The sequence below is a fragment of the Balaenoptera musculus genome, chromosome 13, assembly GCF_009873245.2.
Source record: "Balaenoptera musculus isolate JJ_BM4_2016_0621 chromosome 13, mBalMus1.pri.v3, whole genome shotgun sequence".
In the NCBI taxonomy this organism is placed as follows: Eukaryota; Metazoa; Chordata; class Mammalia; order Artiodactyla; family Balaenopteridae; genus Balaenoptera; species Balaenoptera musculus.
Window position 1 is genome coordinate 21,818,561 of NC_045797.1, and position 27,904 is coordinate 21,846,464.

Consider the following 27,904-nt stretch of genomic DNA (forward strand, 5'->3'; position numbering starts at 1 on the left):
GTTTGAGGCCTTTTAATGTTGAGGGACTAATTGGGGGTCTTTTTGCCCCACCCAAACTTAAGTAGTGCTGTATTAGAAATCTTTGTTTTAATCCCATCAGTGTCCATTTTATTTATTACATTTCCTAATCACCATCTAAAGATTTTCATCCTGCTGGAATGAGTCCTGTGACTTGTCACTTTAATAACCCTTTAAAATTTTTGACCTTGTAAGGAAGAGTCTCTTGATTCTCCTCTCAACTTCTTCCCATTGTCTTGTTAATTAACCTAATGTTTTCCTTACATCTGTAAGACCTATGAGGGGAAGCTGAGACCACAAATTGAATAAGGCCTCCCAAACCATTTTTTTAAAATAGGGGAGTTCTTAAGGCTAGCTGCTATATTTCTTTGTATTTATCTTTTAATTTGGTCTTTCTATAAGTACCAATGTAAAAGCTGTTTATAATAAGAGCTCTCTAAAAAAATTACCAATTTAGAAGTTTTGCCAATTTAAAAAATCCATTATCTGGTCATTGATGAGTAGAATTTGAACAGTTCCTCAAACTAATGAGCCTTTTTATGGCTTAACCAAGGACATAAGAGGTATCCCACAAGAGAGTGATTCAGCCCTCACAAGATGCAGAAAGTTCACTCCCAAAGATAGTCTAAGATGATGTTTCATCATATAAGCAGAAACAACAAAGACTGAGAAAACAATGGCCTCTTATGGACTAAGACTCCCTTATGACAAACTCCCTTGCCAGCTGACTCAGTCAGACAAAGAACTCTCAGCTCAGAATCCTATCTATTCAACTGACCACTAAATACACACCAACCAGTAAGTGCACCTTCCAGATGTCAGAGAACAGATAGAATATTCTCACTGGGCCACAAGTCAGGTTCTCAGGACATAACAAGATGGAAGGAACAACCTCATTCAGTTTTTTTCTTATATGCACATTAACAGGTTTAGCTAATCCTCGGGTTTCTTGGAGTTAATCTAATACCTAAGAGGAATGTGCTGAAGGGTTGGGGAATGTGTATTGCTTTACAGATTACCTCATTGCATGGAAATTTTCTTGAGGTTGGTAGGTAATCTTGTGTCAATCTAACCCATTCCACGACTAACCTATTCTTTCATCTGTGCCTTCTTGAGGGGGTGAGCACCCTAATGGCCCTTAAATGCTTGACTCATGCACACCAATGGTTCAGCTGTGGCTTTCAAGATATCTTTTGGCAATAGCTCTTACCTCATGTGCATATTAACCCACAACAAAGTTTGTCTAAATAGAGCCTGGTCTGTTGAGGTCCACAAACTCATCAGTCTGTGGGGCTGGCCAAGACAATGGACTTATTATAAGGCCTATGCCTGCATTGTACCTTATGGAATTTCATTCTTATGACAAATGAACAATAGACAGAAACAAAGAAAAACAGCTACCATCTCTTAGAGGAAAACAATCAACAAACTAAGAGTACTGTAGCAAATTTCTAAAGATTCCTGAGTTCAAGGAGCTAACCCTATAAATATTTTCTCCTGCTACTCTAATTTCAGAAAAGAGAAAAACTCTTACCACTCCCATTTCCAACAGACTGAGATCTGGAAGATTGACTGACATAGTAAGAATTTTTACATTCTGCAGGCTTCTGTTAGGTGTTCTGGGATCTCTTATCTGCAGCAACTTTCGGGCAAGTAGTGGCCAGCTATTAAAGTTGAACAGTCACCAACTGTTGGAGGAAGAAATTTTCCTCTACCCTTCTACGTTCTTCTGGCTGCTCTAAAAATTATATTGACATGAGACAGATTAACAGAAGACAATCAAATAAAGCTTAATAACATGTATACATTAGAGACTGTGAATGAAAAATATCACCTGCCATATCAGTAAGCAAAAGATGTTGCATCTATCAAGCCATGACATTACAGCCTCCCCAGTGGTGAACCCTGAGGGAACTCAGGATATAATAGGATGTCTACCACTAAGCAGTCAGCCACTGCAGCCACTCCCAATGATGCAGCTTGAGGAGATTCATGATGAGAAACACAGGGTACTGCCCCCAGATAGCTGAGGTACATAGCAAAGGAATGATTTCTGTGAGCCAAGACTCTTGCATCTTCTCATACATAGAAAAGTGAAAAACTCCTTAACCTGAGATAACTGGTTTTCTTTTATTAACAGTAATTTTTTGATGTTCCAACTACCTGGTCTTTGTTGCAAAAATTCCTATGTTCCCTGCCCCCCCACCTTTTGCCTCTTTGGAATGGTCTCTCAAAGCTATTTGAGATGCTGTGTCCAGGCTTAAGTCCTCAGATTTTTCCCTTGAATAAAACATAACTCTCAACTTCTAGGTTGTGCATATTTTTTGGTTGATAAAACCCAGAAGAATTGACTAACTCAAAAGTTCAACACTCTTCCTTTTAAACACAAATAGCAAAATCACACCAATATAACCAGAAATTGTCAAATTGGGACAGAGGGTAAAGGACCTAACTAAACACTATATATAACAAACAACTCAATTATAAAGACACAGAATAGTTAAAATAAATTGATGAAAAAAGATTTGCCATGCAAATTTTAACCAAAAGTAAGTTGGAGTGACTATATTAATTTTAGAAAAAGTAAGAGCTCATCAACTAATTTGGTAAAGTTGCAGGATAGAAAACTAACACACAGAAATCTGTTGCATTTCTATACACTAACAACAAAAGATCAGAAGGGAAATTAAGGAAACAATCCAACTTACCATCAGCTCAAAAGGAATAAAATGCTTAGGAATAAATCTACCTAAGGAGGAAAAAAACCTGCACTCTGAAAACTATAAGACACTGATGAAAAACTGAAGATGACATAAACAGAAAAAAAGATATACCATGTTCTTGGGTTGGAAGAATCAATATTGTCAAAATGATTATATTGCCTGAAACAATCTATAGAGTCAGTGCAATCCCTATCAAATTACCAATGGCATTTTTCACACAACTAGAATAAAAAAAATTAAAATTTGTACGGAAATACAAAAGGCCCCGAATAGTCAAAGAAATCCTGAGCAAGAAAAATGAAGCTGGAGGAATCAGGCTCCCTGCCTTCAGACTATACTACAAAGCTACAGTATTCAAGACAGTATGGTACTGGCACAAAAACAGAAATATAGATCAATAGAACAGGATAGAAAGCTCAGAAATAAACCCATGCACATATGGTCAATTAAACTATGACAAAGGAGGCAAAAATATACAATGGAGAAAAGACAGTCTCTTCAATAAATGGTGCTGAGAAAACTGAACAGCCACATGTAAAAGAATGAAATTAGAATATTCTCTAACACCACACACAAAATAAACTCAAAATGGATTAAAGACCTAAATGTGAGACCAGATATTATAAAACTTTTAGAGGAAAATATAGGCAGAACATCCTTTGACATAAATTGCAGTAAGATCTTTTTCAATCTACCTCCTAGAGTAATGAAAATAAAAACAAAAATAAACAAATGGGATGTAATTAAACTTAAAAGCTTTTGCACAGCAAAGAAAACCATAAACAAAACAAAAAGACATCCACCGAATGGGAGAAAATATTTACAAATGAAGCAAAGGACAAGGGATTAATCTCCAAAATATAAGAACAGCACATGCAGCTCAATATCAAAAAAACAAACAACCCAATCAAAAAATGGGCAGATGATCTAAATAGACATTTCTCCAAAGAAGACATATAGATGGCCAAAAAGTACATGAAAAGATGCTCAACACTTTTAATTATCAAAGCAATGCAAATAAAAACTACAATGAGGTATCACCACACACCAGTCAGAATGGCCATCATTAAAAAGTCTACAAACAATAAATGCTGGAGAGGGTGTAGAGAAAAGGGAACTCTCCTGCACTGTTGGTGGGAATGTAAATAGGTACAACCACTACGGAGAACAGTATGGAAGTTCCTTAAAAAACTAAAAATAGAACTACTATATGATCCAGCAATCCCACTCCTGGTCATATATCTGGAGAGAACCATAATTTGAAAAGATACATTCACCCGAGTGTTCACTGCAGCACTGTTTACAATAGCAAAGACATGGAAGCAACCTAAATGTCCATAGACAGACGAATGGATAAAGAGGACTTGGTACATATATACAATGGAGCATTACTCAGCTGTAAAAGGGAATGAAATAATGCCATTTGTAGCAACATGGATGGACATTGAGATTACCATACTAATTGAAGTAAGTCCTACAGAGAATAATGAATATCATATGATATCATTTATATGTGGAATCTAAAAATATGATACAAATGAACTTATTTACAAATCAGAAACAGACTCACAGACTTAGAAAACAAGCTTACAGTTACCAAAGTGGAATGTTGGGGAAGGGATAAATTAGGAGTTTTGTATTAACATATACACACTAGTATATATAAAATAGATAATAAATAAGACCTACTATATAGCACAGGGAACTCTATTCAGTAGTCTGTAATAACCTACATGGGAAAGAAATCTGAAGAACAGATATATGTCTATGTATAACTGAATCACTTTGTGGTACACCTGAAACTAACACAACATTTTAAAACAACTATACGCCAATATAAAGAAATTTTTAAAAATGTAGAAAAAGTAGACTGCAGAAGAAGAACTATGACCAGGAAAAAAGAGCAATGGTCATAATGATCATGTTAAGTGGATGTTTTACATTCATGAGAAACTGACAAATTGTTTTCCAAAATGGGTACATCATTTTGCATTTGCTACTAACAATACATGAGTTCCAGTTATTCCATATTATCACTAACACTTTGATATTATCAAATTTTTTAAATTCTACTCATTATTTGTTTTTATGTAATAACATTTAATCATGGTTTTAATTTACATCTCCCTGATAAATAATGATTTGTTATTCAATCATTCAAATTTTTACTAATGAGTTGTAAGAGTCCTTTACATGTTTGTGTATACAAGGTTTTTACTGAAGCGATTTGCAGCAATTTCCACCTAGGGTCTTGTTTGCCTTTTCATTGTGCTTGACATATACTTTAGAAGAAGAGAAATTTACTTTTTTTCAAGTCATTTTTCAATATGTTTGCACTTATGATTTATTTGTGTACTATTAAAAATATTTTCTAACCTCAAATCATTATTCCTTTTGTATGCTTTCTATAAGATATATATCCCCACTACTGGGCATACACCCTGAGAAAATCATAATTCAAAAAGAGTCATGTACCACAATGTTCATTGCAGCTGTATTTACAATAGCCAGGACATGGAAACAACGTAAGTGTCCATCGACAGATGAATGGATAAAGAAGATGTGGCACATATATACAATGGAATATTACTCTGCCATAAAGAGAAACAAAATTGAGTTATTTGTAGTGAGGTGGATGGACTTAGAGTCTGTCATACAGAGTGAAGTAAGTCAGAAAGAGAAAAATAAATACCATATGCTAACACATATATATGGATTCTAAAAAAAAAAACAAAATTGTTCTGATGAACCTAGGGGTAGGGTAGGAATAAAGACGCAGATGTAAACAATGGACTTGAGCACTCGGGGAGGGAGAAGGGTAAGCTGGGACGAAGTGAGAGAGTGGCATGGACATATATACACTACCAAATGTAAAATAGATAGCTAGTGGGAAACAGCTGCATAGCACAGGGAGATCATCTTGGTGCATTGTGACTACCTAGAGGGGTGGGATAGGGAGGATGGGAGGGAGATGCAAGAGGGAGGACATATGAGGATATATGTATATGTATAGCTGATTCAATTTGTTATAAAGCAGAAACTAACACACCATTGTAAAGCAATTATACTCCAATAAAGTTGTTAAAAAAAAATCTCAATTTTAGGTCTATGATCTACTTAGATACTTTTTGTTTTGTGAGATAAAATTGTCTTTTCTCATTTTTCCTCATGGATATCTATATGTCCTTTTACCATTTGTTGAAAATGTTATCTTTTCTCATTATATAAACTTTTCATTTTTTAAATCTTTTTCAAAAACCAATGGATAATATATGAATGGACCTTTCTATTAAGTTTCATTGATCTATATGACTACTCTTACCAGAAAGACCAAAACATCTTTTTCACTGTATTGTCTTGAAATCACATAGTGTCATTCTTCAAACTTTGTCCTTTCTCAAAATTAATTTGAATACTCCAAGTTCTTTGTATGTTATATAAATGAATTCTGAACTTAGCAAGATCACCAAACTATTTTCTGTTTTTCATACTACAACACAGTTGAGGAATTTCCTCAGGGCAGAAAGATGAGGCTATGGTAAGGGTCTCCTAATTTGTTTCACTTTTCTCAGGAATCACATTCCTCCACATTTTGTCCAATAACTGAAAATAGATATTTTCTAGGTTTTTTTCTTGTTTTCTAATTGTTTACAAACAAGGATAATTCCAGACGATCTCACCATTTCAAGGCCAGACATAGAAATCTGAAAATTAATATTTTTATGTTCATATATCAGGGTATATCATTTCTTGTTGCTTTGTTATAGTTTTGAATCCTCGCATAATGTTTTAGCCCTTTAATATAACTAAAGTATTTTATGCTCGTTGCCTCAAAGAATAGATGAATGATCAGAGTGCAGAGAGAAGGAAAGAAGGGGCCAGATCTTGCTGCTTTTATTTCCAAAAGTCAAAACCTGTTAAAAGCAAAATTAAAGATACAATTCATGATCATTAAGAAAATGATTTCCCTAATCTGTATTATACTTTACCTAAAAAAATATTTTACATGTTATAGAAGGAGCTACATACTCTTCATTAGCAGGAACTTTGATAGATCCTGTAAATTGTGGGAATCTAAGACCAGAGATAACTATTCTCCTAATCTGGGAAAAAAATCTCAGGAAGGTGGTAAGACTATTGAGATGAGCCAGGAGCCACAAAACATCTGCATTTCTTGTTAATAAACTGATCTGTCACAATCTCATTGACTTCATTATTTGTATCATAGTGAGGTAGTAAAACGTTTCCAGTATGCTTGAGAGTAACATAAAAACAAAACATAAAACCCAGATTACTGTAAAAGCCTTGAGAAAGAAAAGAAACATTGACTGTTTCCAGATGGAATTGAAGTAACAATTGTGGATAAATGAAAACAAAGACAGATCCATTTACTCTGTTGAGCAAGATCTGTGCCTGTTTCTAACAGAGACACATCAAAAATAATTTGTGATATCCTGTATTGTACTAATTACATAGTTGAATAATTACACACTCTAAATTACAACCAAGGACAGGTCATCTAGAGATATAATGGTCGTGCCCTATAACAAAACACATATGCATATTTAACATGGATTCTCAAAATTCCCATGGATTGGGAAGGATCAGAGTTGCAAAGAGTGGTAAAACAGGATTAAATATCCAGCACAGATATGTGATACTGTCAGAAAGAAGGAAAGCTGGCAAATGTATCCTTTCTGGATAAGGTTAGTCTTGATATCTGGATTTCCCAAATTATTGCAAACATTTCAGGCAAGAGGAATACACTTTTTGTTTTGCAACCTCAGCGATCAAAGCAAAGGAATACTATTATCTCCAACAAATTGACACAGTATGAATTTAACCTTAAAGTTAGAAATGAGGTCCAGCAGAAGACTATGTTAGACAGATAGAAATATATGCCCTGACCACAAAGGAATTCTAATTCTCAGTGCCTACCTAGAGAAATTCTTGAACACATATCCATATTCAAGAAAATATATCCAAAGATATTCATTGCAACACTTTTTCCAGTAGTTAAACAAAACAAATCAAAACTGTTTTGCTCTAGGATAAATTAACAAGTGCTTTATTTATACAATGGAACACCCTACAAAAATTACAATGAATAAACTAAAGGTACATGTATCAATGGGGCTGTTTTTAAAACATAGTATAGAATGAAAACATCAAGTTATAGTATGATAAAATTTATATAAATTTTGGAAACATTGCATCTCACTAAAATTAAAACAAACAAAAAAAAATATGTAAAAGAAAGAGGACAAATAGAGGCAAGTCTCAAAGCCAAAAAGGAAAGAGAGAGATATACTTCAGTATACATATCACCTCTTTTTGCTTTGAAAGTGTAAAATGGTATATGATTGATAATTTCAGTCCACACACTCCATTGTGCAAACATTCCTTGACTTATTTCGTGATAACAAACTGAAAATTAAATTTTGAGGATTCATTATACTAGGTGAAAGAAATTTAACCTTTAAATTTAAATGATTCTTATTTTGGACTATGGCTATATTTACATAATTCAATACCTATATTTCTTTCTTCCTCCATCTCCCAGGTAATTGGGTTTATCTTCTATCTTCAGAATCTAGAAGAATTTCTTAAATTTAAAATGTGGTTAAACTTTTTTGAGAAAATATTACAAGAATTAATGTAAATGTCTGTCTGAACACTATGTGTATGCTTATCATAAAAGTAATAGACAACATCTTGAGGCAGAAAAAGGTAAAGAAAGAATAAACTCTGTAACAAAGAATAAATTTAGTAATAGTATAATGCAAAATTCAATAATGGAAATGAAATAAAAGACAAATGTACCTTTCTCTTTTTATAATATAAAATACTAATTTTGCTTATCCTGGCATACATCTCATCAGACAAGCCTACTTTTGTTCCATTTAAATGCATAGATATATAAATAATAGTGTCCCTGACAAGAGTAATAGCTTTATTTTTAAAAAGCTAATTCTCTTATCCTGTTTCTAAATTTCAAATGAAAAATATTTTCTTTCATAGTTGTGACCTTAAGGAAGGAAGTGGACACTTTCTAAACACTGGGTTTTCATGCCTTATTGAAGGATAAGAAAAATTATGCATCCATATATTCATGTATTCATATTTGTATTGAACTTGTAACAAGCACTTTTCACAATAATTTTAAAATGTATAAATCATTTTATTCCAAGTTAAGGTCTCTCCATTCTTCTTGACTTAAGAAACATTATTTCAAATAGATTTCCACCTATATTTCTTAAACAAATGTATTCTTAGCAGATTTCACTCTATCTCTGTTAATGTTACATTCATATTGAAAATAATAACACTTTTAATAAATTTTAAAAATCTTTTAAATTTTTTAAGTGTGTGAGGTGTTGATTCCTGGATTGCATAGAATATTATTCCTATGCTTACCTCAGTTTAACATGTTAAGTTTATGTTAATATTTATGCAAGTTTTGTTTTTAAACATAAATACAATATAAACTTACAAACCACATAAAGTATTTTAGTTAATAATGGTCCTATTTTTCCATCAAGTCCAAGTTCATTTTATTGATAATATATAATTAAATTTTTCTTTCTTTATTTTTCTATTAATTAAAATATTACCATTTCCAGAATCAGCTAACTTTTCTTGATTTATTATGCTATTCCCAACTATGACTGTTTTCATTCATCTTTGTCTTATATTTTATTTCTAGCCTACATCTACATAACTTTGCACATTTAACACAGAATTTGGTAGTTTTCTTAATGACTTGAATTCTAATACTAATATATTTTATTATATTATATTTATACATTACTTTAAACCAAATTTAAAATTATATTTAGATATAACTGTTTTTGTATTCTACAATGAGTAGTCATTATATATGTGTATATAAATACACATATATGTGTATGTGTACACACATATATATATATTTATATATTTATATATATATCTCAAAGCATTTAGTCTTATCTCCTATAGTAAGTGGAAATGAAGTAGCAGATGTTAGGTTTAATATTTTTTTAAAAACCTAAAAAATAAGAAGAAAGGAAGCTATTTAAAATTTTTGAATATTAACATAGAGATCTGTAGGTATTAAAAAGCATAAAGTACATCTTTGTGCTATATAGAAAGCTTGTAGAGATTTGACATTGATTCCTTGTAAGACACATTTGCTTCTTCTGTAGGTAGTTCTTACATGTTTAATCTTTTGAAATAACATAATAGATTAGAATATAAAATATTCCATTGCCAGATAAGTTATGCAATGGAAACAGTAACAAGTATATTAGAAAAGGCAGAATATTACATTATTAACTATGAACATAGCTTGAGAAATTTTTCCTGAACTTAAGGGAAATAGACAAATGGTAATACAATGGTGGTTATACAATATGAAGTTTAATATAAAAGTAGTAATAGGAAAATTAGAAAAGAATTTTACAGAAAATTATTTAAGATGAGAAAAAATTATAAAACAAATGCAAAAATTTGCAGTAATTGAGAAAAGACCTGTATCTTCAAGTTGAAAGTGCTCATTACAACTGATCACAAGTCACTTATTTTTTAAAAAATTCTTTGTAATTTCAATGTTCTGGCTTCTTAATTTGTTAATTCTTTTCTGCCAAAGTCCTCTACTCCATATCAGCCCCTTACTCCCATGGACATCCCACGGACTTGCTCATACAACTACACTTAAAATTTGCCCTTGCAAGTACCTCTTTTTCTATACATCACTTCCATCTTTCCATACAACTTCTTTTATTATTGCAAAATTAACAGTTCTATGAGCTTAACAGAATATACAAATTATTGATCAACAAGTGTTCACCAAATATTACCTTTTTGTGTCTTTGCTTTTCACCTAACCCAGTTTAAATACATTGCTCTAACATTTGAATATTTCATTGTGTACTAATTCAACTTCCTTGCACCTTTTTCCTTCTCTATATCAAGGAAAAGTCAATATTCTGTCCACCTTGTGCCTAGACCCATGCTACTGCATTTAACTAGAGAAAACACTTTTAAAGTTGTGATACATTTCTCACACATAAGTTTGTTTTCCACCCATGTAATTCTGCTACAAGATTGTCACTTCTCCAGGGTACCTCACTTCCAACCTAAAACTCAGCATGAAGACTTAGTTCACAGTCTGATGTCACCATTTCAACAGGTGGATTCCATTTTGCTTCAGATCAGAAGTTACACATGCATTTTCTACTTATAGTCATTGGAAGAAAGCATCATGTGGATTCACCTAACTACAAAGTGGCCTGGAAGAGTAATCTTCCATTTACTCAGAAAGGAGAGAGGAGTTAGCATGGGTGCACAGAGAAATCATTTACACAGCACAGACCTGTACTGATTCGATATGTTCTTAGTCCAAACATTCTTCCTTGACAAGTATTTTATACTTTCTTCTCTCTCCTCATATGTCCAACAAATATTTCCTGGATTTATTCTTACATTTTTTTTTCTAGAGAAAACAAAATCAACTTAGAAACTCCACAAATCTCTACAATCATGTCTCTATTTATTCATGCTTAAATATATATATTACAATCATTCCTGCTACCATAACTGAAACCTTACTGATTACATATAGGATCAACTATAATATTTAAGCACTAGAATCTTTCTCCTCTTGCTAACTGAAGGAGCTCAGTTCAGGAATTTCCCCTCTATCTTTGAATCTTATTTTTGTTTCTTTCCTATGGATTTTAACTAGTATCATACAAATATTTTGTAATATCTTCCATGAAGAAAATATCTTCTGAGCCCACATTAACTCCAGCTATCAACCCATATATCTTCACTTATTACCACAAGGTTTTCAACATAATTTCTAATCTCACTTCTCCAATTCCTTCTCTCATTTTCTTTCTTGAACTCATTCTGAATGTATTTAACTAAAAATTCTAAAAAAAATTCGGAAATATTTTTGAAATATATAAGTAGTTGAAAATATTTGTTTACTTTGTCAAGTAATTCTGTCTCTATCCTAAAGAAATTAATCAAAATACATATAAAACAAAAATACTTTTAAAAATTTGTACCATTGTGTGGGCATGCATAGATATGTACAGCTTGAATAAATTTCAAGAGCTAAATTACAGAAAAAATGTAAAAAATTAAATTTATTTTAATAGAACAATTTATCATTTAATCTGTTTCCACTTCTTCTGGGGGCAGAAAAATTAATAAAATAAAATCAAGGTAAATAAAGTCACTTCCATGTATTTCACATTTATTTGGGGGTACTAAATAATTCAGGATTTTCCCTCTTCTTCAGTTTTCCTCGGCGAAAAATCAATTTTCTTGGGGTTTTGAAAGTATCTAATCAGTCTTTCTGGCTACGGGGGGCCAAGCTTTTTGTTCATGCTCACTGGCATCCATCCATATTAATTCATATACAACAAACTGAGAACAAACATCACTTTCTGAGACTGTCTTCAAGTCCACTTACCTAGAGACCTCATTTGGCCTTTGAAAATACACATGCAAAATTCAGATCATAAGTAATTCAGACATGTAACATATAGTGCTTTGTTCCAAAGCTTTAGTTATCTCTTCTTGAAGGACAATTCTCCATGAATCACTCAGATTTCTGAACATCTTCAAAAGCAATCATACCTTACTTTCTCCAGACTGCATTTTCAAATATGTGTGCATAGCAGGTAGCCTTGGAAATGTAGCCATGTGTTTTCCTGGAACATATATATTTATATTTCTGAGTAATAAAGTTAGATATGTCTTCTTCCCTGAATCAGATTTATTTACATTCCAGAAAGGTAAAGGTAGAAATGTCATTTCCCTAGAGCATATTTTTATAAAATTTCAGGTTAATAAAAATAACATGTCTCTCTATTATCAAAGAAGGACAGGATTGGCAATACCCACTATATAAGGTCAGGGCTTCCTAATATCAACGTTCCTTTTTTTTTTTTTTTTCCTGTAACACTCTCCACTATGAGTGTTGGCCATACTTGGTCTTCATTATGCCCCCCTATGGGAAATGAGGCAATGGTTAGAGTAGCATAGAATAAGAAGAAAGACTTTTTTAGGTGATCTATATTTTCATCTAACTACTTAGAAATCAACATTTTTATTGACCAATTAAAATATTACTAATCCAGTAAAATCCAATGTGATGGAAGGATATGTCTATTCAGTGAATATAAGTAATTAAAACTATTTATAAAAGGTAGGTGTGAGAGAAAGTCATAAATCAATGTATTCAGGACAAATTTCAAAAAAAAAGTTGTAATTTAATAAAAAATAATACATACAATTCTTTCACTTGAGATTTGGGGGAAAAAAATGTAAGTAGCTCTATGATAACAACAACAAACAAAAACAACAAACCTGGGAAATTTCTGAATTCTAGAATTGCCACATTATGTTATTTAAAATGTCCAGGTTTCAAGAAAATTTATGATACACACACATACACACACACATACACAACAGGAAAACAATGTCCATACATAGCAAAATAAGCAACCAATAGAAACTCATTCCAAATTAAGCCTATATACTAAAGGTATCAGAAAAAAAAAAAAAAAAAAGACGTTAAATAAGCTCTAATATGTTTAAATATGTCCTAAAGAATTGAAGGAAAGTGAGAGAAAAATGTCTCATCAAATAGAGAATATCTATAAGAAGATTGAAAATTATAAATACATATGAGCCAAATAGAAATTCTGGTGGTAAAGATATAATGCCTGAAACCAAAAAATTTACTAGAGGGGCTTAACAAAAGATTCTCCTGGCAGAAGAAAGATTCAGGGAGACTGAGATTATTCACTTAGGAATCAGATTATTCACTTAGGAATCAAAGAAAGAGAATAATGAAGAATAACCATACCCACAGAGATCTGAGGGACACCATCAGGAATACCAATATGTGCATCATAAGGGTTCTAGAAGGATAAGAAATGGAGAATTAAACAAAAAACAATTTGTGAAGAAATGAAATTTGTGTTTTGTTTTGTTTCATTTTGACTCTGAAAGTTTCTCAAAATTTAATGAATGAAGAATACAGCACTCACAATGCAGTAGTAGAGCATATTATAAAACAAAACTTCAGAAAATATAATATTTGTATATTTAGTAGATTTTTAAAAAGTAAGGGTGCTGAGAGAGGGAGCAGTTTGAACTCAGGTATGTTTTTTAAGGTTATATATGCCTAAGAAAAGCTAAAAATATGCATGTATGTCTGTTTTAGTATAACATACATGCTTTTCGGTATGAAAATAGAAATATGTGCCTTACCACAAACATAGTTTACTCTGTTGCTAATCACTGATGAATAGTTTTGTAATGGGTGTTACAATAATATTATTGTTGGAACCATTCAAAGTAAAAAATCAGACTCATAGTTTGCCAAAATTGCTTTGTCAACTTGGTTGCAAGAGGTAGTGTTTGAATCCTAAGATATTTGGAATTTTATACATTCTAATGACTTATAGGCAGAAAAAAGTTAGAGTGTTTGACACTGGGATCATATAGGACCTAGAGTTGCTATAAATATTTGAGATCCACAGCATCATATGTATTGTTTTTTTCAATCTTGAAAATTTTTCTTTAGGCATTATTCCATACAGATTGTTATACAAATACTATAATTTTAAATTTGCTTTTGGCTTTGCTATTTAACAGCATAAGATAACTAATTTGAATTTCTAGATGTTTCCTCAGGCAAGGGAAATAAAAGCAAAAATAAACAAATGGGATTATGTCAAACTAAATAGCTTCTGCATAGCAAAGGAAACCATAAATGAAACAAAAATGCACTTACCAAATTCGAGAACATATTTACAAATGATATGTCCAATAAGAGATTAATATCCAAATCATACAAACAACTCATACAACTCAACAACATAAAACACAAACAACCCAATTTAAAAGTGGGCAGAGGAGCTGAATAGACATTTTTCCAAAGAAGACACGCAGACGGCCAACAGACACATGAAGAGATGTTCAACATCATTAATTGTTAGGGAAATGCAAATCAAACCCACAGTGAGATATCACTTCACACCTGGCAGAATGGCTTTTATCAAAATTATGAGAAATAACAAGTGTTGACAAGGATGTGGAGAGAAGAGAACACTTATACACTGTATCTGGAAATGTACATTTATGCAACCACTATGGAAGATAGCATGGAGATTCCTCAAAAAAATAAGAATAGAACTACCATGTGATCCACCTATTCCACTTTTGAGTATTTATCCAAAAAATACAAAGATACTAATCCGAAAAGGTATCTGCACCCCCATGTTCATTACAGCATTATTTACAATAGCCAAGATATGGAAACAACCTAAGTGCCCATCAGCAGATGAATGGATAAAGAATATGTGGGAGATATGTGTGTGTATGTGTCTGTGTATGTATGTATGTGTATATATATATAGAAAAATTAAAAAAAAATATATATATATATATAATAGTATACCATTTAAAAAAAGATGAAATTTTGCAATTTGGGACACCATGGATGAAACTTGAGGGTATTATGCTAAGTGAAATAAGTCAGATGGAGAAAGATAAATGCCATATGATTTCACTTATATGTGGAATATAAAAATCTAATAAACAAACCAAAGTAAATGATCAAAACAAACCACAACAACAAACATGTAGATACAGAGAACAGAGTAGTATTTACCAGAGGGGAAGAGGCATGGGGGAGGGTGAAATGGGTAAAGGAGATCAAATGTATGGTGATGGAGGGAAAATGAATTTTGGTGGTGAGCATATTGTAGGCCATATAGAAGCAGAAATATGATGTTATACACATGAAAACATGTTTTATTCTGATATCTGATATCAGAAACAAAACATTTTTGTACATGACATACACAGTTGATGAGCTATTAGGAACCTTGGTTTTTCTCATTTTCATGGACAAAATTTTAAAGCAAAATGTGAGACACTATTTTTTTTTAACTTTGAAACCTCTTAATGAAGTGATTACATTACTTAAGTTTATGTATCCATAATTGATGAGCAAAATTATATTTGAAATAACATTTTAAAACTTCTTTTGGAGGATAAAAAAGACAAGAGTTTATATTTTGAGGAAATGCATTTCAAAATGTAAGAAATGAAATTTGATAACATTCAATGAAAAACCTTAATCTAAACATCTAAGAAGTTCAATGAGTTCATATAAGATACACTCAAAGAAATCAACATCAATGTTTTACTCTTTACACATCAAGGTAAAACACTGGAAGTCCAAAGACAAAGAGAATCGTCAAAGCAACAAGAGAGAAGCAACTCACAAACAAGTCAGAAACAAGTTCTCAATAAGGTTAACACTTTACTTCTCATTAGAAACCATGGAGGCCAGAAGGCACTGGGATGACATATCAAAATGCTGAAAAAAATGTGTCAGCCTAGAATTCTACACTCAGTAAAAACTATCTTTCAAAATGAATAAAATTTAAGACTGAACAATCCAAAATGAATCTAAGAATAGTTACATTTTTTAGTTATTTATATATAATGTAGATATAAATATAGCTCTATAGATATAGATATAAATATAGAAAGAGAATATAAATATAGATACAGATTCCTCTATATATTCTATTGGTTTTGTTTCTCTGGAGAACTCTAATATAGATTTTGACACTGAGAGTAGTTCTAGAGGAATAGAATTTTAAGAATAAGTTTTCTGCATTGGTCCTGGGTTTCTGAATTTGACTCTCTAATATGATTAGATTTAAAGATGTTAATTACTCTATTTTCAGTAGTAAAGAGAGCATTGTTAATCCATGGCATGATTTTTCAGTAATGCAAAATATAACCATTGGATACTCTTAATCAACCACTTATAAAAATCAAGGATCTTGGTGGCTGTGTATATGATACTTTGGAACATTTTTGTCAAACTAAAAAATATAATGAAATTGACTGTTGCTCCTAATGTCATTGAACAAAGAGGAGAAATAAAAGGATGAGCTCAGGGACTGGTATCCCCAGCTCAAGTTCTTCATAACCTTAAAGCTACTATGGGTGCCTGGAAGGAGGCACTTATTTCCTATAGATGCAGTGCTGAGACCACTAAAAATCAAATGTAGAGCCTTGTCCTGTGACTGGCTGAATTACATCACAACTTGAACTCCGAGCATTGTAGAGTATCTACCTTTGAATTTATTGTATTTATTGGGAATGAATGGGATTTTGAAAATTGGAATGAGGATGTGTGAGGAAACGCTGATGAAGCTAAAGACATTGAGCCCCTAAATTCCGAAGATTCTTCTTTGTCACCGGGAGGGCACTGCCCACCAATAATGGTGGTGGATTCTCCACCTCTATCTGAGGGGATCACAATGCATTGCCAGAGGAAACTGTAAAGGCCTCTCCTGAGGTAGATGTCCTTCAAGACAATGCTGATTCTCCTCAGGACACAATCTTACTACCCCTCTTTGCTTCTAGATCAATAACTAGATTCAAGTCCCAGCAGACCCCTAGATGTGAGGTACAAAGTGTGACCCATGAGGAAGTGTGCTATACTACTGATAGAAAAGAACTATACAGACAGAAATCTGAGAAAATTGTGTGGGAATTTTTATTAAGGGTGTGAGACAAACACAATGTTGGATGGAGCTGAATCTACTGATATGGTCTTACTTAGGAGTCATTCTGCTTTTAATATTGTGGCTCAGGGAGTCAGAAAGGGATCTAACTGCTTGGCTGGTTGGCTGAAACATAGACCACAAGGTGGCCCACAGTGAGTGTGTTAGAAATATCAGGAACTTGCCTAGTTTTAATGTGGATTGAAAGGCTCAAGGAGTTTGGAACGTTTGAGTAGATTTGTCATTTAAGTCCTACTCACCCATCCTGGGAGACTCCAGGAGACATGTCTTACACCATGACTATGAGAAATAAATTTGTGAGGGGAGCCTTGACATACCCAAAGAACTTTGTGATCACTCTTCTCTGCAGGCCAGACCTTACAGTAGGTACAGTCATTGAATTGGGAAACCTAAATGCAGTGGGAGGTAACTGGATCTCAGCTGCCAGGCGCCAAGTGGTGGCAGTCAAACACCAAAGGAAAGGTGCAGTTACTATAATGGACAGCAGAGCCGAAGGAGCAATGAGAATTTTCTGGCACACAGACCTATGGTATTGCCTAGTTGATTATGGTGTTCCTAGAAGTGAAACAAATAGGAACCCTGCTAGATTCTTAATTGATCTGTATAAGCAGAAAAGTTCTAGGTCAAATGAACAAAAGTCTAATAGGAATCATAAAAAAGAGAGTCATAGCTCCTCAGTCATTTCCCAGAATTGACCTAGTTTACAGACTCAGAACCCGTTGAATGAAGGGAGGCTGGGCCTACTTGAGGAAGGACCCTGGTATACTGTCAAAAGCAAATATTAATTTTTCTTCCAGCCTTCCCCAAAGGGACCCAGGGCCTTTTTCCAGGGTAACTGCATCAGGGAAAAGGAAATAATCAAACTTTCAGGAACTATGGACATTGTCTCTGAACTGACGTTAATTCCAGGAGTCCCAAAATGTCACTGTGATCTACCAGTCAAAGTAGGGTCTTTTGGTGGTCAGATAACCAATAGAGGTTTAGTTCAGGTCCATCTCACAGTGTGGCCTGTGGGTACTTGAACCCATCCTGTGGTTATTTCCCCAGTCCCAGGCTGCATAATTGAAATAGACATACTTAGCAAATGCAGAATCGCCATACTGGTTTCCTGACTTCTGGAGCGAGGGCTATTATGGAGGGAAAGGCCAAATGAAAACCATTAGAATCGCCTCTACCGAGGAAAATAATAAACCAAAAGCAGTACTGCATTCCTGGAGGTACTGAAGAGATGCAATCAGGGACATGAAAGATTCAGGATATTTCTTCCCACCATATCCAATTCAACGCACCTATTTGGCCTATGCAAAAAGCAGACAGGTCTTGGAGAATAACAGTGGAGTATCGTAAGCTTAACAGGTGGTGCCTCCAATTACAGCTGCTGTACCAGATGTTTTTTCAATGCTTGAGAAAATTAATACCTCTTCTGGTTCCTGGTGCACAGCTACTGAGCTGGCAAATGGCTTTTTATCCATCCCTGTCAATAAGGTCCCCAAGAGGCAATTTGCTTTCAACTGGCAAAACCAGCAATACATCATCACTCTCCTAGCTCAGGGGTATATCAGCTCTCCATCCCTATGTCATAATTTAGTTCACAGGGCTCTTGATAACCTTTTCCTTCCATGAGTTAGCACACTAGTCAAATCCATTGATGACATTATGCTGATTGGACCTAGTGAGCAAGAAGTAGTAACTATTATAGACTTATTGGTAAGATATTTGTGTGCTAGAGGATGGAAAATAAATCTGACAAAAGTTCAGGGTCCTTCTACCTTAGTGACATTTCTAGTGGAACAGTGATGTGAGCATGTTGAGATTTGTCTTCTAGGGTAAAGAATAAGCGGTTGCATCTGGCCCTTCCTACAACCATGAAAGAAGAACAATGCCTAGTGGGCCTCTTTGGATTTTGAAAGCAATATAATCCTCATCTGGCTGTGTCACTCTGTCTCAAGTGACCTGAAAAACTGCTACTTTAGAGTGGACCAAAAGAAGGCTCTGCAACAGGTCCAGGCTACTCTGCCGCTTGGACTGTATGATCCACAGGTCCAATGGTGCTTGACATTCCAGTAGCAGATAGGGTTGCTGTTTGTGGACCTTGGCAGGCCCCTAATCACAACAAAGGTCCCTACGTTTTAGGAGCAAAGACTTGCCAACCTCTGTGGATAACTACCCTCCCTTTTCAGAAATAGCTCTTGGCCTCCACTGGACCTTAGTAGAGACTGAATGCTTCACCATGAGCCACCCAGTTACTATGTGACTTGAGCTGCTATGATGAACTGTGTGTTTTCTGACCCATCAAGCCATAGTTTGGCATGCACAGCAGCACCCCATCACCAAATAAAAATGGTATATACGTGATCAGGCCTGAGCATATCTTGAAAGCACAAATTACATGAGGAAATATCTCAAATGTCCATGGTTTCCACTTCTGCTACACTGTCTTCTCTTTCACAGTTTGCATTTATGGCTACCTAGTGGCCGGTTGGTAATATTGGATCACTTCTATCATGGAAGAGGAAATGTTTTGTTCTTACTAGAATTGATATATATTCTGTGTATCAATTTTCCTTCCCTGCATGCAATGCTTCTACCAAAAATACCATATGTGTACTTACAGAATGTCTTATCTGCCATCTTGGTACTTCACCCAACATTGCTTCTGATCAATGAACTCATTTCACAGCAAATGAGAAATGGTAATGGGCCCAGTCTCATGGAATTCACTGGTTTTACCATTCTCCTCACCATCCTGAAGCAATGGGTTTGATAGAATGGTAAAATCGCCTTGTTGAAAAAGGCCAGTTAGGTGGTAATACTTTGCAGGGCTGGGGCAAGGTTCACCATGAGGCTGTTTATGCTTTGAATCAGCACCCAGTATTTTGTGCTCCTTATCCCTTAACCAGGATTTATAGGTCCAGGAAAGCAGTTTAATTCAAGGGGTGGAAATGAGAGTGCCACCACTCACTATTATCCCCAGAGAGTCATTAGCACCTTTTTCTTTTTTTTTTTTTTTTTACTTCTTATTCCCATGATCTAATGCTCCTGAAGCCTAGGGGCCTTAGTTCCAGAGGAAGGAATGCTTCCACCAGTAGACACAATAATGATTCCATTGAACTGAAGTTAGGACTTCCACCTGGCAACTTTGGGTTCCTTCTACCTCTGAATTACCAGGCAAAGAAGGGAGTTACTGTGCTAGCTGTGTAATTGATCCTGAATACTAAGGAGAAATTGGACTGCTATTTCACCATGCAGGTAAGAAGGAGTATGCCTGGAATATAGAAGATCCCTTAGAGCATCTCTTACTATTACCATGCCCTGAAGTTAAGGTCAGTGCAAAACTACAACACAATCAAGCCAAGGCTAGTAATGGCCTAGACCCTTCAGGGGTGAAGGTTTGGGTAATCTACCAGGTAAAGAACCATGACCAACTGAGGCACTTGCTGAAGTTAAAGGAAATAAGGAATGGGTAGTGAAAGCAGGTAGTTTTAAATAACAGCTATGACCATGTGACCAGTTACAGAAGTAAAGACTGTAATTGCCATGAGTATCTTCTCATTTTACTATGAATATGTTTATATGTGTGTATATATAGGTATATATTTTACATATATACATTTATAGATCTACATCAATGTCAACGACTATTGTAGTTATGGCTACATTTATCTGACATCATTATTGCCAAGTATAACTTTAATTCCCATTATGATTTATATTCCCCAAAGTTAAGTCTTCAGACTATTTTTATTACAACTAAAAACCAAATTCCACTGTAAAATTTGAGCACACAGCAGTTATTTTCAACCAGTTTCAACTGATAGTGAATAAAAACTTAAACTAATTAACATCTTTAAGAAATAGTTTACAAATCTCTAATAAATTTGTATCATCACTGATATTGTAATAAATGTGCAAAGGAAGCTTCACCATTAAGTAATTCTATCAGACTATAAGGGATAGTTTCAAAAATGTATCACACTATATTTACCTTACAAATATTTTTCCAGTGGTCTGATTCAAAATGATTTTGTTTTCTGATCACCCCCCAATATACTCTCAACTTTCTTTGAAAGCAAAAAAAAAAAAAAAAAGGAGAAAGAAAAACAAGAGCTCATACCACAAACATTTAAAAATTATTAACCACTTACTTCCAGTAAATATGGAATTGTAAGTCAATATTTTCAGACCCTCAGCCCCAAATAGAGAACAATAATAAATTAAATATTGAAATAAAATGAGTTAAATATATCTGCACCAAACAACAGAATAAACTTGTCCAAGTACACAAAATGGAACATAAGCACATGGGTTCCGAGAACTGAAACTGATTGCCTGCATGTAATCTCTGATTCTTATAATCATACAGAAGAGGTGGCTTCTGAGAAAAATTGAGAAAAACTGGTTCATTCAAGGCAGGAAACTGAAGTCAGTTTCATTGCTTAAAATCTGGGGCTACGCATTCATTTTGAAAGAAGCTAAGAAACAGCAATCTACCTCTACCTGGGTTTGTGGATTGTATAAAGCGGCTTAGAAAGGGAGGTTGGAGTCAGCATGCACAAAAACATGTAGCCAAGTAGGAACAAGCCAGGTTCTGGACTTGGAATAGCCCCAATATCACTATGTTATGAGATCTCTTAACTACATATGCAAACTTGTTTCTGTATTGATAGTTCTGCAGGAGGCAACATAGAACTGCCATGCCCATGGATAAGAATTCTAAAAACCACATCATACAAGACATATCAATCATATTATAACTAAATGTGTCATATCAACTTTTTCCAAATTTACATGTGAATTCCAAGCAGTTTTAATTAAAATCTCAACAAATTTTTTTTTCCAAAGTCTCAACACATAATCAAAAACTAACCCCAATGTTATATGGAAAAATAAAGGAGCAGGAAGAGCTAAGATTATTTTCAAAGAAGAAACATGAGGAAAAAATAGGCTTTCTTTACTGGTTGCTGAAATTTATTGAAGTTATAATAATAAAAATTGAAGTGGAATTGGCAGAGTGGATAGCAAGTATGTCAACACTATAAAATAGAGAACTAATAAAGTGACCCAGTTAAGGAAACTTGAAATATGACAGAGAAGAGGCATTACAAACTAGTGGGAATGAATTCAAATATTCAATAAATGGTGTTGATGCAATAGGCACTCCAAAGGAAAATGAAAATTACTGCCAACTAATATCATTCCCAAAAAATCTAGATAGTTATTAGACTATTTGTAAAATAAAAACTTTGAACTTTTAGACTTGTATGTAGGAGCATGTTTTCATATCCTCAGGGAATGGAAGTATTTCTCAATGACAGGAAAGAACAAAACATTAAGAAGAAAAAAGCTTGATCAGAGTAAATGCTAAAACTGCTTATCATTATGGCAAAGTATAAATAAGTTTGGAAAAAGCCAAATTTGGGAAAATATGTTTTCAATGCACATAGCCAACAAAAGATGAATATTCAGAATTTTCAGAAATGTCTTTGATTCAATATATTAAAGAAGGTACAAAAGCCTAAAGAGAGAATTTTACAAAGGATAAAAACAGATAATTAGCAAGAGGAGGAAACAAAAATAGCCAATATGCATATGAAAGTTACTCCTGATTAGCAGTAAAGAAAACAAATAAATTCCTATCAATCAGATTGGCAAAATTATAAAGTTTGATGTTATCAACTTGTATTAAAGATTAAAAAGGTGGAGCTTTTTTACAGTGCAATAGGACCTAAAGACCACAGCACTTTTGAGAACAATTTGGTGTTTTTTAAAATTTCAAGATGAATATGATGGATTATTGATCAATTCTAACTTCTAGATATGTCTTAGATAAATTTTTACATATGCACAAAAAAGATACATGCACAAAAATAAAGAAATAATTGATTATAATATTGAAAACTGGAAAACAACACAGTGTCCACCAGTTGAAAAAAGCATAAATAAAATATATTTATTCAAAGGAATCAGAATAGTAACTACAACTTATAAACTGTACTTCTCCTTATATAAAAACAAACAATTCTAAAACGTGTCTTAAGTAAAAGCAAATCAAAAATCATTATGAATAATATAATACACTTATGTAAATTAAAAAAACATAACTAACACTATTTTTAATGATAAATATATTCATATAAATATATAGGTGCTTAAAATGCATAGAAATTTCAAGAAATCAGCTCCCTTTAGAGAGGAAGGAATGAATGAGAAAGGCTTCAAAGCATGTTACAAGTGGGGATACAGCTGTATTTGTGTCATTGACTAATAGAAAATTTAAAGCAAATACTGCATAATTCTAAAACTGGATGATGTGTTCATTATGTTGTTTAAAATTTGTATGATTTAAAATATATAACACTTAAAAAATTGCTACCCAGTACTTGTTCAAAAGTTTAAACTACATTAGAGTACACTACTAAGGATAGAGAAGTTAATGGTAGGGGGAGGGGTGAAAAAGAAGAAGAAAGCCAGTCAGGTTTCAGTGATAGTGAGAATTTTTAACTCCCCCTATCCCTTCCCTGAACCTCTACCAATCAGATAAATAGGTAAATTGCTAATTCTATCTGCTCTACTCCAACACATCTATTCTTTTCTTCTCATCATTTTATTTTCTATATTCATGAAGAAGAAAATATTTTGAGGAAATAAGTTGATTAAAACAGGTGGGAGGTGAAATATGAGGAATATTTAGCAGCTTCAGTCACTTGTATACTATCTTAGCTATTTGAGTGTATCTGCCTGCCATTATAATTATTACTTATTTAAATCAACTTATATCTTAAATTTAAATGACTTGTTTAAGAATTTTATTTTATTCCATTTTCTTTAAAGGGAAATATCACTTGCAAATTAGAAGCACCCTAACAAATTAATGAAATTAAAAAATCACAACATGCAATTAAAATGAAGAAAAACATACAATTAACATGAAAACAGATTAAAGTGATACTAATTACAAAAGAAAGACGTGACCCAATTTACAAAAATATATACCTGAAAATCATTCTAAAGAAAAGAATGAGGCTGACTCTGATCAGTCAATAAAATTGATACTCTACTTGATGTCACTCATTTAAAAATAAATAATTCTAACACAAGAATTCAGTTTTGTTCTATAGTTTTTCTGCTACTTGTCCTTGAGATGTTCAACTCATAGATGTACAATCAGAAAAGGCCCAAAGCTGCTGTGTTCTCTGATGAGCTATGTTATTGTATATTAATTTCTTAAAAAAACAACAGAAATTTTGTTCAACCAATTCACCTCAAAACATTTTCTGAACAAGCTCCAGATCCTATTTTTCTTCTGATTAGTTCACATTATCTGGTAATGCTCACAAAGAAATGACAAAGTTTCTCATCCACATACCAACACTAATTCACTTGGGAAAATAAGGGTAAGCCATTAAAAAATGTCTTCATAACATTCAGAATATTGTTAGTGGGTTTTTAGATGATAATATGAAACCAATTATATAAACCTAGGCATGTCTCTCCAGTTTTCTGTAATCATCAAGTTTAATTTTCCTTTATAACCATGCCTCTAAAGACAAGTGAAATAATTACATCTGCTAAAATACAAAGCTAAACAAAACATGTATGCATTGTCTCTGAAATGAAATCTTACTTGGACAACATTATATTCTTTTCTCAATATGGGCAGAGTACTATTATGCATGAAAGGCCAGCAAGCAAGCATCACTATAAAATAAGAGTTGTTTATGGTCTCAAAGAGAGAGAGAAAGACAAAGACAGAGAGACAGCGAGACAGAGGGAGAGTAAGAGAAAGAGACAAAGAGAGAGAGAAAAAATAAAAATCTGGTAACCTGACCTTAATATGAATAACACGTTTCTTCATGCAGTGCACCTGGTGGGGTGTGTCCCCATGTGTGTATATCGTGTGTATATCTGAGTCTATTCTGCACCCAAAGTAGCAAAATTGAAGTAATGTCTAACTTGATTTGAGGAACAATATTCTTAAGAGACCAATTATGGTTTTAGCATCCTCGGTGCATTTTCCAATACGTAGTTTCTAGGCTGTATTTTGTTTGTCTTCACATTACTAAGTTATCAATTATTTTGAAAATTATCTTTTTCATTTTTAGATGTGGGAAAAATTTACAAAATTTCTTGTTCAAAAATTGGAATTTCTTATACAGCTATTGTCTGATAAATACCAAATAATTAGTTGAGTTCAAAGTATTTGTAGTATAAACAGTCTTCAGTGAAGACTATTAGCTTTTCATTCTAGGTGTAGTCATTGATAAATCAAGATTCCAGTCATATCTATAATTCTGTAATGAATTATGGTATTTAACAGAGGAAACTAAACATTCTTCATGCTTTGCTACTTTTTGTACTTTTACCATCAAAAAAAATGTTTTTAAAAGTGATTCACAATTACTTTTGTGGCTCCAGTGTTTGTAATTTAATACAGCACTATAAATGACATCTAGCTGTTGCTGTTTTTCCATCATTATTCCAAGTCACACTGAATATTTTTCTCTTATGGTACTTGAATATTTTATTCTTTTTTAACAAAATTAGATAGATTTTATGTGGTAGTTTTTCTTTTTTTTTTTGGTTTCAAAATATTGCAAATGGAAATATTTAATATCGGAATTTATGAATGTTTCTTCACAGATGAGAGAAAATTAAGTAGAACTACTCTCTTTGTCAACACTCAAAAATCAAGTTTATAATTTTTGCATGAACTATTTTGCTGGTGGTAGTTAAGCAATACCAAAATATTTCTTAATTGATTCATTAAATTGGTGTTCATATCTATACAAAGACCATATGAATATTTTATTATAATCACCATGAGTAATTAAAATCTGCACCATTATACTTTAAATATTCCAATTTTAAACATGGCTTAGTGATGCTTCAAGAAACATAACTATCATAACAACAGCAATGAAAATGTAGTCCCAGTTTTAGTTATTTTATGTGCTTATACACACTTGATTAATAAAATAATCGTTCACTTTTAAAGGTGATTTTAGACTTATCACTATCAAAGAATGCAGGAAGTTCTTTGAAGTTCAATTTTCAAAAATCCACACATATGATCCATAGCATCTATATAATCCATGTTTCCAACAACTGACAAAGATACAGAAATGAATAGTTTAGAACCTTCACTGGTAAGACTAAATGTCATCTGTAAATTATGCAGTCTGTATAAAATGGATAATTGCAATGATTTCTATGTGAGCTTCATTTCAAGCAAATAAATCAGTAAAATCTTGTATTTTTATAGGATACATGTAAGTTTCTATTACACTTTAAAATATGTGAAAATTATTAAAATAAAGAAAATTCATCTTTTGCCACCTAAATGATTGTATTCATCATAAATGGGTTTATGTACCACATTTTGAAAAATGTTGATCAAGTGTATTTCAGACAGCCTATCAACTGAAGTAAGAATTGTGTCAATGATAATTAATCACATTATTTGCTTTTATTTTTCTAGGTTTTGAACCAATTGAGAAGTATAATTTATATTCTTATTTGATTTCTATTTCTATCTCTCTGTCTGTCTACTTGCATAACTACTTATCAATACACACACCAACACATTATCAGAGGATAATGCTTTCCAATGCTGTCATGTTTCTGATAAAGGGACTTCCACTAGAATTATGGTTAGTATACTTTGCTACACATTGAAATCATCTGCGGAGCTTAGAAATCTATGTCCTCCAGAGATTCTGATTTATCTGGTTGGGTGGTTTCCAAATATCTCCAGGTGGTTCTATTCTGCCTCCAGGATTGAAGACCACTGCAGGAGAGCAGCCCTTCAAGCTTCTCAAGCTACCCTTTCTACCCTCCTCCCTTAGAAGGGACTAGGCAGAGAAGACTGTTTTTTTATGCCCTCTTTCTGGATGTTATTATCCTTGCTTAAATATATCAAATGATAAAAGGTAAAGGTAAATGACAAATTCCCATATACTAAAACAACACTAGAATTGTTTTCAAGAGAAATGGCTGAGAGCTAAAGAGATGATACATACAGGGTTATTTCCACTAGCCTAAATAAAACCACTTTTTAATAGAAATGTCAGCCATGGGCCAGACACACAAACAACATGGGAGTGGGCCACTTGCCAGGTAAAGAGACAGAGAGAGAGACAGAGAGAGAGAATGAGAAAGAAAGAGGGCAAAAATGAGAGAGAGAGAAATTGAGAGAGGGAGAGAGAGAGGTAATGAATAATAGATGAAGAGGGTGAAGAAAAAGCTTCTTTCTTATAACAGGAAATATGTTCACAGTGCAATAAATATATAGTCTGTAATACAGGAACCTGTGGTTCTTTCCTGGGGACTTTGGCACTAAAGTAGTAATTCAAGCTTTAAGAGAGCCATGAAATCATAAATAACTTCAATTTTGTGCCTGTATTTTATGAGATCATCAAAACACTTCAAGTAAATTACAACTTCAAAATCAATTTCTTTCTTCAGCAGATCATCTATTATCCTATATGATTGAAGCTTAAATCTCTTAACTGGTGTATTATCCAAAGCAAAGTCAAACACAAAGTT